Here is a 12,365-nt window from a genome sequence, read left to right as displayed (position 1 = left end):
CTCGATAAAAATACAGTCATGGCTTCCCAGACTGCCGCAGTTTGCACAGTTACTATGGGACTGAACGAGGAGGATGAACACAGAAATGAAAACTTAAAACAAAAGAAACTATTTTAAAGAAGGGGTCCGGGGAAGAAGAAGAGAGCTCCTTGCTTCTAGTGAGCAAAGGCAGCCCTGAGCTTCTACAGCCCTTGGTATTTATTGGGTAGAAAGAGCAGGGAGGAGGAGGTAATGATTGGTCAGCTGTTTGATGGGTCACAGGTTCACATTATCGCTAACAGGCTTCAGATGTGCCTAGTCACAAGAAACACTGCACTTGGGGCGTGACTGCCCTCAGCATTCCTGTTGAGTGGCAGACACAGCTGTCAGCTTGCCAACATTCTGCATTTATGAGAACAGTTTGCTGTTTGCTCATATAGCCTCCAGTGGTATACTGAGTTGATCACGACCCTCACTCTTTCAGCGTGCAACACCAGACTTGAGCCAGTTTATAGACTCAGAACCCTTTGAATGGAGTGGCAGTGGGGTCTTCTTGAGGAAGGACCTGGTACGCTACCAAAAATTTATACTATTAATCTTTTTCCCAGCCTTCCTCAAAGGGACCTACCATCTTTCACCAGAGTAACAGCACTGGGAGCAAGGAAATAATTAGACTCTTTAGGGACTATAGTTCTGAGCTGACATTGATTCCAGGAGACCTCAACATCACTGTGGTACTCCAGTCAGAGTAGGGGCTTATAAAAGTCAGGTGACCAATGAAGTTTTAGCTCAGATCTGACTCACAGTGGGTCCGGTAAGTCCCTGAATGCATCCTGTGATTATTCCCCTAGTTTCAGAAAGCATAATTGGAATAGACATACTTAGTATCTGGCAGAATCCTCACATTAGTTCCCTGACCTATGGAATGAGGGCTATTAAGGTGGGAAAGAACAATAGGAAGGCATTAGAACTACCTCTACCTAGGAAAATAGTAAATCAAAAGCAACACTACATTTCTGAAGGGATTGTAGAGATTAGTGCCACCATCAAGGACTTAAAAGATGCAGGAGTGATATTTTTGCTTTCCCACATCAGAGGTCCAGGTTCTCAGGCCTTCAGAATCTGGGACTCCAGAGAAGTCTCCCTTCTCCCTGGCCCACTGCTTCCTCAGGCTTTGGGAGACAGGCCTAAATCACACCACTGGTTTTCCTGATTCTCTAGCTTGCAGACAGCATATTGTGAGATTTCTTGCCTCCATAATCCTGTGAACCAATTCTCATAATTCCTCATATTTACTTTTACATATCCTAGTGGTTCTGTTTCTCTGGAGAACCCTGACTAACACAGAATGTGTATATCACTACATGTGTGGAAAGCTGAGGACAGAACTGTGGGGGAATATCCATATTTAAGGAACAGGAGGAAGATTCTACGAGACCAAATGAAATCCAGGAAAGACTGGATAAAAGCACAGCAACCTGGAATCATGTATTTCAGACCCTAGCATCAAGATGAATGTGTTTTTCCAAACAAGGCAGTTTGTTTACTTTTTGATGAAATTAGGAAGAAATACATACCCAGCCATTTATGTCTGATGTTTCACTGCTGGGGAAAAATTAGCATTTCTTGTTTCCCAGTCAGGTTTTTGTAAAGTAGACAGTGGAGCTCTACACAGAACACATTTAGGTTTCACAGGTGGAGTTCAACAACTTCACTGCCATCCTTGTAGATACCAAAGCTCAGGTACCTGGGAGTACTTTCTGCACATCGATGAACCCTGGTGACAGTTGCACGAATCGCAGAGAATAAAACCCAGTTTTTCCACCTCCTTGCTCAGTCCCCAAAGAGCTGAAGAATAGTTTTTAAGTGGAGGAGCAAGGGAGGGAGGAGGCTTCATTGAAGCAGAACAGCCTGGCTGTGAGGCCTCCCGACTGAGGAGAAATGAGTTTGCTGGATGAGTTCAATTTGGGTCTTGCTGGGTTTCTTCCCTTCTCTGAAATCTGCCAAGTATCCCCCTTGATCAAAGGAATCTTTATGTGCTCACCACGGAAAACTTATCCATTTTAGCATTTTACTTTAAAGAGAAGGGAAAAATGCATTATCGTGAAATGTCTGAAATCGCAATTGGAAGAAAACATGCTCCAGGTGAGGCTCGAACTCACAACCTCGGCATCACCCGCACATATACTGTTGTATAAGTACCGCGCGCTAACCGATTGCGCCACTGGAGCATGCTTTCTTTAGCTTGGCCATGCGTACTCTACAGAGCCATGAGCTACTGAAGCGCTCGACCCCGGCCTCGCGCCGGAGCGGGAGCGCGCTGAGCTGCAGGGGATCCTCCCTCGGCAGTCACTCGCCTCCTGTGTAAAACACAATTTGATCAAGATATCTGCGTCTCTCCTGGAAGATGAATGTGATCCTCCCCCCAAGCCATCAGGAGCCAAAATTTCCCGGGAATATGCGGGTGCTCTTTTCAGAAAGCCCGAGAAAAGCCCAGGAGAAAAAGGAGAGACTCCGGCTTCTCCTTGCCATCGTCCTAGCAAGAACATGGGTTTTTGTAGAAGACGCGAGCTACTTGGCTTCTTCGTAGTTTCACTGCGCACTGCCCCGCTGGCCTGTGATGCTTTCAGATCCAGGACGCGGAGAAGCGGAGCTCGCCGCCTGCCCCTCCCTCTGCGCGTCTCCCGACACCAGCGGCGCTCCTGGCTGCCCTCCCAGCCTCGCCTGCAGCGCGCCCGCATTCGCAGTCCAGCGTCTCTGGGCTGTCTATTGGGATTCCCCAAAACTCTCCCTGAGCCTGCCTGAAAACTGCATTCGAATTCACAGAGCCAACTGGTCAGGCACCTCTTCAGGGAAAACTGGCACAGCAACCACTTCTTATTTGTGCAGCAGGTTCCAGAGGTCAAGGCAGTGTGCACCCCCAGCGCTCCTCCCTCTGTCTTGACCTTTTCCAGTTGCAGAAAGTTTGCCGCTGTGACATATACCCGCTCAGTAACTTTATCTCTGGGGCCTCAATTTTAAGGCCAATTTTGTTTGTTACTTGATTGTTTGATTTGGTTGGGGGACGGGGGAAGACAGCTGTCAAAGTACACATACACACAAGATATGAAGTCTGTTGGCTTTTATAGAATAATTTTTGTCAACCAGAAGAATTGTATAAAAGGAATAGCCTGCCTATTCCTGACCATGGAACACTTAACAAACAGGACTGAGAGTAACAGACCAGTGACTAAGTTTCTCCATACTTTAAAAAAAAAAAAAAAAGGAAATGCTTCCATATCTTGATGTCTATTACATAGCTGTTTTGAGATCATTTCATGTGTTTAAAATAACACCTTAAGGTAAGGAGCAGGGAGAAGCAACACAGGCTCCTTGGTAGATGACCACCTCTCCTGAGAAGCTCCTACATTCTCACTACACAGTCCCAGAGGGAGCAACAAGGCTCTGCCTGAACCTCTAGAGATTGCTCCATCTAAATAACAGTAGCTCATAACAGTTTGTCAGAGCTTACCATGTTGCTTCGGTTTGAGTGTTTGTGTTTCTCCAAAATCATATTGAAACTTAACCTCCATTGTGATATTAAGAGGTGGGGCCTTTTGGGAAGTGATTAAGTCCTGAGGGTTCTGGCTTCCTGAATCGGATTACTGCCTATGTAAAAGAGGCTTTAGAGAGCTGCCTGGCCCTCTCATATCTTCTGCCCTGTGAGGATGCAGCAAAAGGCATCACCTTTGAAGCAGAGAGAGCATCCCTCACCAGATACAGTATCTGCTGGAGCCTTGATCTTGGACTTCCTTGTCTCCAGAACTATAAAAACAAATCTGTTCTTTACAAATTATCCAGTCAAAGGTATTTTGTTAATATAGCCCTAAAGTACTAAGACACATGGGTCAGGCACTGTTCTAAATGAGTTCTATAAACCTCATAACAATACTAATGATTTTGTATTCCAAAACCAGATCTAAATATGAACAGCCAGCATTTGGGGAATTATTGTTCTGAAGGGATGAAAACTTATAGGACTCACAGTATGTCACTGGATATTAACTCTTATCAGGAGGCAGGTCAGTGACATAATATAGGATTTGTAAGCATAAAATCATGATCGGAGAAAATGGTAGATGGAAAGCTGAATGTTTTGAATTGTTGATGTTAAAAAAGTGACTGTCTTCAGTTCTCTACCCACTGTGCTGTAGAAAGCTGACCTGTATGATCTATACCAATAGACGTCCCAGACCTCTGGTTTCAAGTTGAATTTTTTTTTTTTTTTTTTTTTTTGAGACGGAGTCTTGCTCCGTTACCCAGGCTGGAGTACAGTGGCAATCTCAGCCCACTGCAACCTCCGCCTCCCAGGTTCAAGCGATTCTCCTGCCTCAACCTCCCAAGTAGCTGGGGCTACAGGCATGTGCCACCATGCCCGGCTAATGTTTGTACTTTTAGCACAGATGGGGTTTCACTATTTTGACCAGGCTGGTCTCAAACTCCTGACCTTGTGATCCACCCGCCTCGGCCTCCCAAAGTGCTGGGATTGGGATTATAGGTGTGAGCCACCATCCTGGCCTCAAGTTGAATTTCATTAGTGGAAACACTAGCATTAGATCAGAATGAGATTGGAGAAAGAGGTTAGAGTATTTATTTATCTGAATCTCTTTCTGTGGGTCAACTCTGGCTAGTTCATCAAAGCGGACCTTTCCTCCAAATTTCAGTAATGGCTTTTTCCTCTCTCCTTCAGGTCTAGGGGCATTGACCACTCTACTATCAGTAACCCTAGAGTACTGCCCTCTTCTTTGTCCTTCCCGCAGCCTGCCCATACCTTTACTAGACACCTTTAGTAAACAGTCCCTTTATTAAATCCTTCTGAAATTATTGCAGTTTGAATAAGACACCTGTTTTCTCTTGGGATCCTGACTGATAGAAATCCTGGTACTATTGATAATGTCATTAAGAGTGATTAGAAGTAGTTTGGGGAGGCGAAGGAGGGGGTGGCTCACGCCTGTAATCCCAGCACTTTGGGAGGCCGAGGCAGGCAGATCACCTGAGCTCAGGAGTTCGAGACCAGCCTGACCAACATGGAGAAACCCTGTCTCTACTAAAACTGCAAAATTAGTTGGGCGTGGTGGCGCATGCCTATAATCCCAGCTACTCAGGAGGCTGAGGCAGGAGAATCGCTTGAACCTGGGAGGCGGAGGTTGCGGTGAGCTGAGATCACGCCATTGCACTCCATCCTGGGCAACAAGAGCCAAACTCCATCTCAAAAAAAAAAAAAAAAAAAATGTAGTTTTGGGAGTAGCAGTTAATATTATGTTTTGGCCAGTTTTGGGAGGCCGGCTGGGGTGGCTCAGCCTGTAATCCCAACACTTTAGGAGGCTGAGGCAGGAGGATTGTTTGAGGCCAGGAGTTCAAGACTAGCCTGGTATAGTGAGAACCCATCTCTGCAAAAAAATTTTTTTAATTAGCCGGGTGTGGTGGCAGTCATCTGTGGTCCTAGCTACTCAGAAGACTAAGGTGGGAGGATCACATGAGCCTGGGAGGTCGAGGCTGTAGTGTGCTGTAATTGTGCCACTGCACTCCAGCCTTCCAGCCTGGGCCACAGAATAAGATTTTGTCAAAAAATATACATATATGTTTTCTTTCTTCTTTTCTTTTCTTTTTTCTTTTTTTTCTTTTTTCTTTTTTCTTTTTTTTTTTTTTTGAGACGGAGTCTTGCTCTATCACCCAGGCTAGAGTGCAGTGGCATGATCTTGGCTCACTATAACTTCCGCCTCCCAGGTTCAAGCGATTCTCCTGCCTCAGCCTCCCAAGTAGCTGGGATTACAGGCGCCCACCGCCACACCTGGCTAATTTTTGTATTTTTAGTAGAGATGGGGTTTCACCATGTTGGCCAGGCTGGTCTCGAACTCCTGACCTCGTGATCCACCCACCTCGGCCTCCCAAAGTGCTGGGATTACAGGCATGAATCACCACCCCCTACTAAAAAAATTATGTTTTAAGTTGGGGAACAAAAACATGAAAATAAACGTGCTATTTTTACAATAGTTACACAAATATAGAAAAAATTACAAAGTCTTTAAACTACTTTTCAAGGAGATAAAGATCTGGTAGCAACTGATATGTCCTATTTAAACTCATCTGAAACAGCAACTGTAGGTAATATACTCAAATTCCCTCTCAAAAATATTATTCTCTGTGCAACAATGGCAGGGAATTTTTTTCTAAAAAAAAAAAAAAAAAAAAAGATGATTCTCAAGGGTCCAAGACTCAAGGGTCTAATCATTTTGTTCCAGAATCAGATATGGCAGTGCCTCCTTTGCCATTTGAGAAAAGTGATGAGCCTTTTTAAATCAGAGAAAAATGCTGTTTACCTTTTGGTGTATTCCTCATCACAAATATTTAATTAAGGCTATATTAATAAAGTGAAAATGTTGAAATAGTATTTTAAACATTTCACGGTGAACAAAGGTTTTTTTTTGTGTTTGTTTTTTGTTTTTCACATGGCGTCACCCAGGCTGGAGTGCAATGGTGTGATCTCCTAGCTCACTGCAACTTCTACCTCCCAGGTTCAAGCGATTCTCCTGCCTCAGCCTCCCAAGTAGCTGGGACTACAGGCACTGGCCACTACGCCTGACTAATTTTTATATTTTTAGTAGAGATGGGGTTTCACCATGTTGGTCGGGCTGGTGTCGAACTCCCGACCTCAGGTGATCCACCCACCTCAGCCTCCCAAAGTGCTGGGATTATAGGCTGAGCCACCGCGCCCAGCCTGAGTTGGAGGATATTAGTGCTTGTTTTCAGTTTTTTGTCTAATGGATGCTTAAATGCATTCATTTATAGAATCAATGTATCACCTGTGTGAACAGAGAGAGAACCTTGAAATATATGTCAATTTTCAGAACTTTTTTTTTTTTTTTTTTTTTTGAGACAGAATCTTGCTCTGGCGCCCAGGCTGGAGTGCAGTGGCCCTATCTCGGTTCACTGCCACTTCTGCCTCCCTGGTTCAAGCTATTTTCTTGCCTCAGCCTCCCAAGTAGCTGGGACTACAGGCGCCCTCCACCATGCCTGGCTAATTTTTGTATTTTTAGTAGAGACAGGGTTTCACCGTGTTAGCCAGGATGGTCTCGATCTCCTGACCTCATGATCCACCTGCCTCAACCTCCCAAAGTGCCAGGATTACAGGCGTGAGCCACTGTACCCGGCTAATTCTCAGAATTTTTATTCTAGATTTGTGCCCTTAATTGTTCATTTTTGGGGTGATTCTTTCAAAATTATGTGTTGGGGATTAGAAAAGGATACCCCAAAGTATGGTGCTTGGGCATGCTGAGTTCTTAGACTTAAAGGAAACTGGAAGGCTTAGAAGCTGCCTCAAAATTAAGGTCTCTCTGGCTTCCCTTGTTTCTCCCCTCCAAGTACAAGTACAGGGAGGGGCTGTCTCTGAAGTTCCCCATATATGACTGAAGGAAGTTCTTCCAAAAGGAATACAATTGTCTTGAACTTTTTTCCTAGGAATGTCATCAAACAACCAGAGATTAATCACTGAGAGAAGAGGAGATTGAAAGTCATCATGGCCAGGCACGTGGCTCGTGCCTGTAATCTCAGCACTTTTGGAGGCCGAGGTGGATGGATCACCTGAGTTCAGGAGTTCCAGACCAGCCTGGCCAACATGGTGAAACCTCATCTCTACAAAAAATACAAAAAATTAGCGGGGCATGGTGGTGCATGCCTGTAATCCCAGCTACTTTGGAGGCTGAAGCAGGAGAATTGCTTGAACCTAGGAGGCAGAGGTTGCAGTGAGCTGAGATTGTGCCATTGCACTCCAGCCTGGGCAACAAGAGTGAAACTCTGTCTCAAAAAAAAATAAAAAATAAAAAATTTCTCCAATTTAGTGTGTGGAATGAAAATAAATCTCAGGACCCCAGAATCACTAAGACAAAGGGAAAAGTCAAGCTGGGAAATGCGTCAGACAAACCTGCCTCCTATTTTAATCCTAAATAAGATAGTTACAAAGATGAAAAAGCTACATACCTCCCTCACAGTTTTCCCACAAGGAAATTCCTTGTGGGCCTCGAGATCTTTACCCTAAAACAGTCTGTTGAATTTTATCCTGGCAATGTAAATTGATAGCTTATCTTCACAGGTGTGGGACAGACAGTCATCTCTCTGCTCACCTGAGACAAATGCATATCTGATTGCTTCCTCTGCCCTATTGTTTATGTAAAAATGCAGTTTCCCTGAGTGAGACTAAGGCATAAATGACAATTTGCTACCCCCACGTAAACTGTGTATTCAGTGAACTGAGTCCTTGATCAAGGACTCAAAAGAATGCAACTGTTTGTCTCTTATCTACCTATGACCTGGAAGCCCCCTCCCCTCAACTCCTTCAAGTTGTCCCTTTCCAGACCAAACCAATGTACATCTTACACATATTGATTGATGTCTCATGTCTCCCTAAAACGTATAAAAGCAAGCTGTACCCTGACCACTTTGGGCACGTGTCATCAGGACCTCCTGAGGCTATGTCACAGGCATGTTCGGAACCTTGGCAAAATAAGCTTTCTATATTGATTGAGACCTGTCTCAGATATTTCAGGTTCACAGGTAGTATTTAGATTGTGTAGGGCAGGGGGTGAGAGGGTAGGGGGTGGAGTAGAGGAATGCAGACCAGGAAAAAGTTGCACAACATCCCTCTATACTAGAAACCCCTATCCCGCAACACTGACCGGGGATACTTGTCACAAGATAGAGCTGTCAAACTTCATTATTTTGGCATCTTCTCTCTGTAGGATACAGTTAGGAGAGTCTTTGGGAGTGATTTCGGAGACTACCCAGAATGAGTGATCTCCAAGAAATAATCAAGGCTTGGCAAGACACAAAGAAAAAAATAAAATAATGTGGAAATAGGGGTCAGTTGCCATAAAGATGCCCAGAAAATCACACTAAAGCTCCTTCTCATCACTGTGGAGTAATTAGCATCATATATAAAGCCATGTGTTAGTCAGGATTCTCCAGAGAAACCAAACAAATAGCAGATAGATAGATAGGTAGATAGATAGATACTAGATATATGAGAGGAGATTTATTCTGAAACTTAGCTTGTGAGCTTACAAAGGCCAAGAAGTCCCATGATCTGCTGTCTGCAAGCTGGAGAGCCTGGAAAGTCAGTGGTGTAATTCAGTCTGAGTCCAATGTCCTAGGACAAGAAGGGAGGCTCTAGTGTAATCCTACAGTCTGAAGATCCCAAAGCCAGGAGCTCCAATGACAGGAGAACATGTGTGTCCCAACTCAAGAAGACAGAGCATTATCCCTCCCTCCACCTTGTTGTTCTTTTCAGGCCTTTAATGGATTGAATGATGTCCATGCGCACTGGTGAGGGTGGATCTGCTTTACTCAGTCTGCTGATTGAAATGCTAATCTCTTTCAGAAACACTCTTGCAGACATATCCAGAAATGATGTTTTATCCAAGCTTTTTGGGTATTCCTTACCCCAATCAAATTAACACACATAATTTGCCATCACAGATCATAAGAACACTAAATCCATTACACCTTTCTCTCTCCAGAAGGAAGGTGAGGATGGTGATCAGAAAAGATAGGGTTAGTGGAAGGATATGGTCCTAAGGCTAATTATTTCTGACAACCTCATGTTAGAGAGGGCACTAGGCAGACATGAGCAGGGCATGTCTGCCTAGCTACCCCAATCCCTTGCCCCATTAATATCAGGTCACCAGTAGGTGATGATCAGGCACTTGTTAAACTGTCTCTCTAAAATAATAATTGGTCGGCCGGGCGCTGTGGCTCACGCCTGTAATCCCAGCACTTTGGGAGGCCGAGGCGGGCAGATCTCCACGTCAGGAGATCGAGACCATCCCGGCTAACATGGTGAAACCCTGTCTCTACTAAAAATACAAAAACAAAATTAGCAGGGCATGGTGGCAGGCGCCTGTAGTCCCAGCTACTCAGGAGGCAGAAGTGAGAGAATGGCGTGAACCCCGGAGACGGAGCTTGCAGTGAGCTGAGATCGCACCACTGCACTCCAGCCTGGGTGACAGAGTGAGACTCCGTCATAAATAAATAAATAAATAAATAAATAAATAAATAAAATAATAATTGGTCATAGCCAGCACTAGGGAAAGGCAGTCTCCTAATAGAGGCAGTCTCCCAATAGATAGAAAACATTTGGTGTTATGTTGGTGATCAGCAGCTTCCCAGTAAGATCTCAGGAGTTGGGCGAGGGGGTCAAACATGTGCACTAAGAGGCAAAACAGTGGCCTTTAATCAGTGTATGACCTTCCTCTAGGAACACTAGAAACACTAGATTGGTAAGGGAAAACATCTCAAATGAGCATGTGCACAACTTCAGTAAACACACAGTGCTTGCAGCCCCTCCCAAGTGCTGGCAGGCCACTGAGCATGCAGATAGCCCACCTTAAGGGAAAAATCAAAAGAAGAGAAACAGAAACCCCAGAACCATGCCAATGTATAAAACCCCCAGTCAAGGGCCAAACAGCACATGGATCTCTCAAGTTGCACGCTTGGCCTTCTTCCAAGCTCTAAAACTTGCCTTGGTCTCTTACTTTGCCTTATGCCCCTCAGACAAATTATTTCCTGCTAGGAGGCAAGAATTGAGTTCGCCACTCCAGACACTCAAACCAACGATTTCACCTAAGCTAGAAGAACAATTTAAAACTGGCAAGTTAAAGTTCTTCAGGTATGGCAGGCACTTTGAAATGGCTAAACCAGCTCTACAAGAAGTAGATAAGGAATTCACTAAAGATTATAAAGTAGTTCATAGAACACCTGAGTAAGCCAGAACACCAGGCTTATAGACTATGGAGCTAGAAACAACACCCAAAATCACACTACAGAACTGCTCACACACTGTTGCCACTACAAGGCAATAGTTAATGGCTTTTCTAGGAAAATGAACATATTTGCTACTACCATCACCAGAATGGATGCCTTGTACTGTCTGCTTCTTTATGTCCACAATTTTTTTTTTTTTTTTTTTAGATGGAGTCTCACTCTGTTGCCCAGGCTGGAGTGCAATGGCACAGTCTCAGCTCACTGCAACCTCCACCCCTCGGGTTCAAGAGATTCTCCTGTCTCAGCCTCCCGAGTAGCTGGGACTACAGGCGTGAGCCACTACACCCAGCTAATTTTGTGTTTTTAGTAGAGGTGGGGTTTCACTGTGTTGGCCAGGCTGGTCTCAAATTTTAAACCTCAGGTGATCCACCTACCTTGGCCTCACAAAGTGCTGGGATTACAGGCGTGAGCCACTACGTCCGGCCTGTGTCCACAATTTCTGAATCAAAGCCTGACGTGGATGAACTTGGTTGGTGAATTCTTTGTCATATGCTTATGCTCTGGATGCAAAGAAAATGAGTTCAAAGACAAATGAAGGGGGCTTTGTGCTGTGGCTCACGCCTGTAATCCCAACACTTTGGGAGGCTGAGGAGGAAGGATCACTTGAGGACAGGAGTTTGGGATCAGCATGTGCATCCTACTGAGACCCCATCTCTACAAAAAAAATTTAAAAGTTACCTTGTCTCAAGAAAAGAAAAAAAAGACAAGTGAAGGGTATCAAAATATGCCATCTCAAAATATGCTACTATAGCATAAGAATTGTTTTTAGCTGAAGCCAACTGAGTGAAACATCAGATGCCAGAAATGCTCTCTACCTTCCCCCTTTCTGTCTAAGAGCAGAGCATAAATTTTACTTTTGTGAAGGTCTTCCCTTTCCCCTCTCACATAGTGGGAAGAGGAGACAATTATAATGCATCACCTACAATCTGCTTAAACAAACCTTACTTCCATTAACACCTTCCCCCGATCTGTATATTTACCTTACCTAAAAGCCTAAATGCTTTTCATTTGTCTCATCAGTTCTCCAGTATTTATCACCCTTTGTTAAATAGTGCATAAGTTCTCAAGCCTAAACACTTGTTTGGGTTTTTACTTTCTTTTCTGTGAGACCCCTGTGTACACATTAAAATTAAAATATTAGCATCAAACAAAGTTTGTATGCCTTTTCTCCTATTACTGTTTTTTGTCAGTTTAATTTCTAAGACTCCACTCACTAAACCTAAGAAAGTCAAGGAAAAAGTTCTATTTCCCCCTGTAGAAGATAACAGAATTGAGTGAAAATGGAGATTGAAGAGCAAATAAAAGAGTGTGCTATAACAATAACAGAATTAACAAATCAGAAACAGCAAGTAAAGGAGTTTTTTGGTCCTTCCCCAAAAAACTGAGTGACAAGAAAAGGTTAGTGAAAATTTCAAATAATTCAAAGGAAAAAGACAAACATATAAAAATAGTTATAAATTTTATTGAAAGATAATGGAGAACTAAGCAAAATCAGGTAACTTGTGTCTGAAGTTGAGAATAACTTCAGTGGA

At 43.9% G+C, this 12,365-nt stretch overlaps 1 non-coding gene across 1 annotated transcript; it reads right to left on the bottom strand.

Annotated features, from left to right (window-relative positions):
- Window positions 1–2,116: 2,116 nt before the first annotated feature.
- Window positions 2,117–2,210, bottom strand: TRNAI-UAU. The gene is made up of 2 exons: window positions 2,173–2,210; window positions 2,117–2,152 (listed from the first exon to the last, which is right to left on the bottom strand). It is a non-coding gene; the product is annotated as a tRNA-Ile (tRNA).
- Window positions 2,211–12,365: the final 10,155 nt, after the last annotated feature.

This window comes from Mandrillus leucophaeus, unplaced genomic scaffold (genome assembly GCF_000951045.1).
Source record: "Mandrillus leucophaeus isolate KB7577 unplaced genomic scaffold, Mleu.le_1.0 Scaffold392, whole genome shotgun sequence".
In the NCBI taxonomy this organism is placed as follows: domain Eukaryota; kingdom Metazoa; phylum Chordata; class Mammalia; order Primates; family Cercopithecidae; genus Mandrillus; species Mandrillus leucophaeus.
This window is presented reverse-complemented; position numbering and strand designations above follow the sequence as displayed.